Here is a 5,797-nt window from a genome sequence, read left to right as displayed (position 1 = left end):
TGGATCCAGTTGGTTAGGCCTGCTGGTTATGATGGATGTGCTATGAGAGATTACAAACTCTATATTTAAACAGCAGGGAAACTGTCACCCCCGTCAGAATGCTGACCTTGGTGTGAGTTCTCATGGTCGCACCCGCTGATCTGTTTAACAGCAGTCTGATAAGATGAGTTAAGATGCAGCATATCTGAGGTCATATACATGTCACACCAGCAACTGAAATGGCTGTCACAAACACTATTAGCACTCAGCCGACATTGCAATTAATTATGACAAGCTGGAACGATGCAGTATGCAGCAGCACAGAGCTGTCTGTGAAGTCATCATGACTGTTGCAGCTTTGTGAAGAAGTCTTAATCTTTACCGTCGTGTTTAAAGTAGCGTGCGCCGTCACTAATGTTGCAATTTAACCCTTTAAAGACTCACATGAAATAATACACAGAAGGTCTGATGGTTTTTTATTATTATTTGCAGTGTTAGTTTTATTTATATATATATATATAGGCTATATATATATATATATATATATATATATATATATATATATATATATATATATATATATATATATATATATATATATATATATATAATATTTTGGTTTCAGAAATATTCTTGTTTTATTCTTCTTTTTACATCTGTATGAGCAACAGTGAAATTAAAATTGCTCAAATTTTGCATTTAAAAGTTTCTTCATATATCTTTTTATCATCATGAATACACAGGGTAATTTCATTCATGTGTTTATTGTTTTATGGTGTAAAACTTTCTAATTAGTGGTGGTGCAGAGCAGAAATTCATGTATCCAGCATTAAAGGGTTAAATTTTACCTGATTGATAAATATTTGCTTAGGTTTTTACGACAATTCTTGTTGTTGTTTAATGGAGAGCAGCTTCATACTAGTGAAAGTAGCACGAAGCTTGTCGTCAAAGCTGGCATGAAACCAAAACTACGAGCCAATTTAAACTAGTAGCTCGTCAGCTAAGTTGGTCAAGCTAGGCTAATTTGCCGACTGAGAACAGCAGAAAACAGCACACCTGACTGTGAAAACAAAAACGACAGGATGTCAATAAAAATGAAGATAAATAAAATAAAATAAAATAGATGCCCCACATACTAATCCTGGTCTGACTCCTCAGGCCTCTCAGCCTTTTATTAGAGGCAGAGTGGCACTTCTGTCACTGTTCTGTGGAAATGACTCTGGCGGAAGCTGCGTGCCATCACCGTCCACGAGTATAAGTCTGATCTGGGTCTTTCTGTTGAGACATTCAGTCCGCTGAGACTCATCTGGACGTATCACTAAAGTCTTAACTAGGAAGAAACAACCAGAACTAAGCGTTGAGCAACACGCTGAACCTGTGGAGGTGTATAGCCTGTAAAGGTGAGGAAACACTTCATCAACACCTACAGGTGAGTATCTTTTAAATCTTTTTCTACAGAAGTCTTGTTTTTTTATGCAGTTTTTAATATTTAAATCTTGTTTTGTCCGTAAATATTTGATGCATTTAATAATTGTGAGTATCCGTTCAGGAGCAGCAGGGCCATCGTTGGTTAAGATGAGTCATGTGAAGCGGTTTCAAAACATTCCCATGTCAAAGGTGCGTTATGTTCTACTGATATTAAAATAAAAGTAAATCTGATCGTACATAAAGACCACTCAGATAGTTCCTTTCTGTATTCATCAGTTGCATCTCAACCTGGGATGTACAGTTGCAACCAGAAGTTTCTATTCATTTTTTTCTAACCTTCATGTCCGGCAGTGTTTTTTGGCTCAGTTAAGACAAAAGGGAAGATTTATGGATGCAATGACGGATGATCCACACATCCTTGAAGACTTCCACTTGATGTTTAGGGAATAGAAGCATCTGATTGGCTGACTGACATCATTTAAGCAAATTAAAACCCACTTGTGAATGTGTTTTAACCCATTACATCATCTTGAGGCTGTTTTGCTCTTATGAAACTGTCAGTGACGGCATCATGAGAAAAGATAATATGGATAAGATGAAGCAGCATCTAAAGAAATGATCCCAAATCTTGGGTATGGATAGTTTTCCAAAAGGACAATGTTCCAAACCTTAATGACCCTATATCCTCACAATTAGTTGTGAAGTGGTTAAGAGACAACAAAGGGAAGATATTGGAGTGGTCGTCACAAAGCAAATTTGCAAAAACTAAAGAAAATTTGTGGGCAGCGCTGAAAAAGCATTTGCAAGCATGATGGCCCACTAACTGGACTTGTCCATTCATTCATTCATTCATTCATTATCTTACCCGCTTTATCCCTTGCGGGGTCACGGGGGTCTGCTGGAGCCTATCCCAGCTCATTTTAGGTGAGAGGCAGGGGTTACACCCTGTCCATCACAGGGCCACATATAGACAAACAAACCATGCTCACACCCACACTCACGCTCACACCTACGGGCAATTTAGAATCATCAATTAACCTAATATGCATGTTTTTGGACTGTGGGAGGAAGCCGGAGTACCCGGAGAAAACCCACGCAAGCACGGGGAGAACATGCAAACTCAACACAGAAAGGCCCCTGCCGGGCCTGGGAGTCGAACCGGGAACCTTCTTGCTGTGAGGCAACAGTGCTAACCACTAAGCCACCGTGCTGCCGTGTTGTTTTGTTTTGCTTGTCCATTCAATTCAGTTCAATTCAATTTTATTTATATAGCGTCTATTAGAACAGAAGTTGTCTCTAGGCGCTTTCCAGAGACCCAGAACATGACCCGAGCAATTATTACACAAACATAATATAAACAATGGCAAGTAAAAATGTAAAATGTGCAGTTAAGCTCTGCAGGCGACCCTGGTGAAGAGCGGCTCTCTCTGTCCCGCTTTCCTCGTCTCAGTGTGGATGAGGGGGCAGCATGGGCATTGCAGCTGGGCCTCCTTCAGCTCCAGGTCGGTCCGAAGGCGTTCACGTTGTCAGGGAATGCAAGGGTCCCTCGTTCGGCTCATCTGGGGCTCGGAACATTTGCGGGTCACTCGTTGCAGCGCTGCAGACTGTAGTTGCCATTTCCAGTCAACCAGAGGCTTCTCCAGGCATGATAATAGAGAAGCTAGTAGCTTTTCATGCTAAAATAGGAGCTGTGGCCTTCTTCATAGCTCACAGAGAACTCCATGGGACAGTGGACAGGGCTGAGGGAGAAGAAAGCTTGGGAGAAAGATGGAGAGAGAGGGGGGAGCCTGCTCTTTATAGCCAGGTCTGGGCTGTAATAAATCGTCAGCTGCCACTCCTGCGTTTTGGGGTCTATCCCCAATGAGGGTGCTATTCCTTATCACAGAGGGGCTGTAAATGCAGAGCTTGCTGGCTGTGAGTCATTATGGAGGTTCCTTTGTTTCAAACCATTCAGTCAATGTTAAGAAATCAAGGCTGGCCTCAGAGTTAGATCTCAGAGCTAGGCCTCAGAATTGGAATTAAGTCTTCTCATGTTCAACACAGGGCTGTGTGGCCCAACATTTATTACACTTTTTTCCCACGTGTTAATGCCCCACATGCGCTTCACGCTAACCCTTCCCATTTGTTGTGGTAATGACATAAAAGGATACATAAATAGCCTCAAATGTATATGAATGACAAAAACTGATAAAATATGAGGGGCTAATTATGACAGAATGAAGAGAGGATTTTAGCATACCAGTGACCAGTTGAAATAGCAGCTTTTTCAGCTTGTTGCAATGTTCTCATTTTCCACTCCCGGCCTATTGGTTGCCAGTTCCAGATTGCTCTTGGCCACATTAACAGCTGCCTTGAAGCGAGATTATGTAGAGCCAAAAATAATTCACGTTATTTTCCCAACCATCTTGGCACGGACCAATGTCTGTCCTGTGAATTCCAGTACCTATCTCTTCAAACTGGCTTTTGGTTTCATTTTACCCAAACGTGTATGTGCTCGCACAGGTTATGGGTACATAAACATGAAACGATAAAGGTCTCCCAAGGTAACATCTTGATGACATGGCTGTGATAGCTACTGATGAAGGACAGTTCTTCATGCGGTGCTGTCTGAAGTTTCCCTGAATCGATCAAAGATGTTGTTAAGTGCTCACAATATTTTTGAGGAGCATCTTTTTTAATATAAACAGTGGAGAGCGTTGAGGCATTCTCTATCTAGTCCAGAGGTTTAATCTACACCGAGTCCTCCTTGTAATGAGATATAACTGGGACATCTCTCCTGGGAGACATCCTGACCAGTTGCCTAACTATTTCAACTGGCTCCAGTCAATGTAGGGGACCAGGTCTGGGAGACTCAGCTCAAGTCTCCAAATGTAACCCAAGAAGAAGAAGCTTGCTTGTGCTGCTTGTATTCACAATCTCATTATTTTGGTCACTACCAGCACTTCATAACCACAACTGAAGGTTGGAACATTTGACAACTGTTTGCTTTCCAGCTTTGATATGTATTCACCTCCACAGAAGGGTACCACATGAGCATTGCTGTTGACCGCTGTCCAGTCTACATAGCACCAGAATCATATACCACCTCCTGGATGTGGTGGTTCCAAGAGGCAGTGGGTTCATCCATGGTGTACCTGCGCAGAGCCCGTGGATAGAGGCACAGCTCCGATGCTCTAGCCTGCAAACCTCTCCCCAAGCCTGGCTCCAAGCTGAAGCCCAAGTATTCCTAATCCGGGCAAAGTACCTTGGTGAAATACCCTGAATGGGCTTGATCAAGTGCCTTGATGATACCATCAGAAGGGATTTTAAATGTGTCATGAACGTAGCCTGTCTTGTGCAATGAAAAGAGCTTAGGAGAACACTAGCTTACTCAAATCCATCATCTAAAATAAGAAAGCAATTTGTGTCTGGGAAAAAACAAAACGAATGTGCCTGTAGCCTTGCTTTACTTCGTGTTAGTAGTAGTTATATCCGATTCTAGCTCCTCTTTGAAATTTAGTAAACAGCCAGGATCTGGGTATATCTGTCAAAGTGTAGTGTGTGGTTAAAAGAAAATAAAAATGCTGAGGAAATATGTGAATGAACTATTATGAAATCAGTTATACACCAAGAAATGTCTTTTTTGCTGCGCTTGTTTACAAACCAGCACCAATGCTTCTGTCTCCCAACATATTTGAGGAGACTTTACAGGTTATATCTACGATTGATACCAACAGAGGTTTCTTTTTCTTTTTTGGTTGTAGTCGATGCGGGGGTTGTGTAAAGAAGAAGACTATGCCTTTCTGGGAACGTCGAGGAGCACGACCCAAGACGCCACCGAAGGCCTGGTTGCTTCAGAGGACAATCCAAAAGACGAAAAGGAGGAGAGAGTAAGTGATACGGAAGTTTGGCAATTGGTGATGAAATAAAATTACACCCCATTTATAATGTCAAAATATGAATTTATGAGCGGCTATGCCTTCCAGGTGCGTCGGCAACTGGAATGGGAGAAGCAGGAAAAGGACAGGATCAGAGCAATAGAGGAGAGCAAGAAGGTGAGTAAACACACCTTGTACTTACTCTATAAACGTTTTCATCTGTTCTTCCAATTTTTTGGCACGACTTGAATGTCTACCATAAATTACACCACATCGGCTTCAACAGCTCATACTTGTTTGTCCTCATAACAAATGCTTGCCAACACATGCACACAGACACACACACTCGGGCTGCACTCAGCAGTGGAACAGTAGCAGTTGGATCCGACGGGTATACTGATGGGAAACCAAACCCTCAAGGGAAAAACGCACTAGAGTTTGGATAGAAGCCCTTAAAGGAGATATGTGGCATTATACCCTTTTTTTTCGAAAGTTGGGGCACAGAGACCTTAATGAGATGTCTGATATGCTTT

At 41.9% G+C, this 5,797-nt stretch overlaps 1 long non-coding RNA gene across 1 annotated transcript; it reads left to right on the top strand.

The window, feature by feature from the left end:
• The first annotated feature begins 1,266 nt into the window (after positions 1 to 1,266).
• Positions 1,267 to 5,453, top strand: LOC133424411 (uncharacterized). The gene is made up of 4 exons (XR_009770876.1): positions 1,267 to 1,408; positions 1,529 to 1,596; positions 5,151 to 5,276; positions 5,373 to 5,453. It is a non-coding gene; the product is annotated as an uncharacterized LOC133424411 (long non-coding RNA).
• The last annotated feature ends 344 nt before the right edge of the window (positions 5,454 to 5,797 follow it).

This window comes from Cololabis saira, chromosome 23, assembly GCF_033807715.1.
Source record: "Cololabis saira isolate AMF1-May2022 chromosome 23, fColSai1.1, whole genome shotgun sequence".
Lineage (NCBI taxonomy): Eukaryota > Metazoa > Chordata > Actinopteri > Beloniformes > Belonidae > Cololabis > Cololabis saira.
Note: the sequence above shows the minus strand (reverse complement) of the source record. Positions and strands in the feature narration are given on the sequence as shown.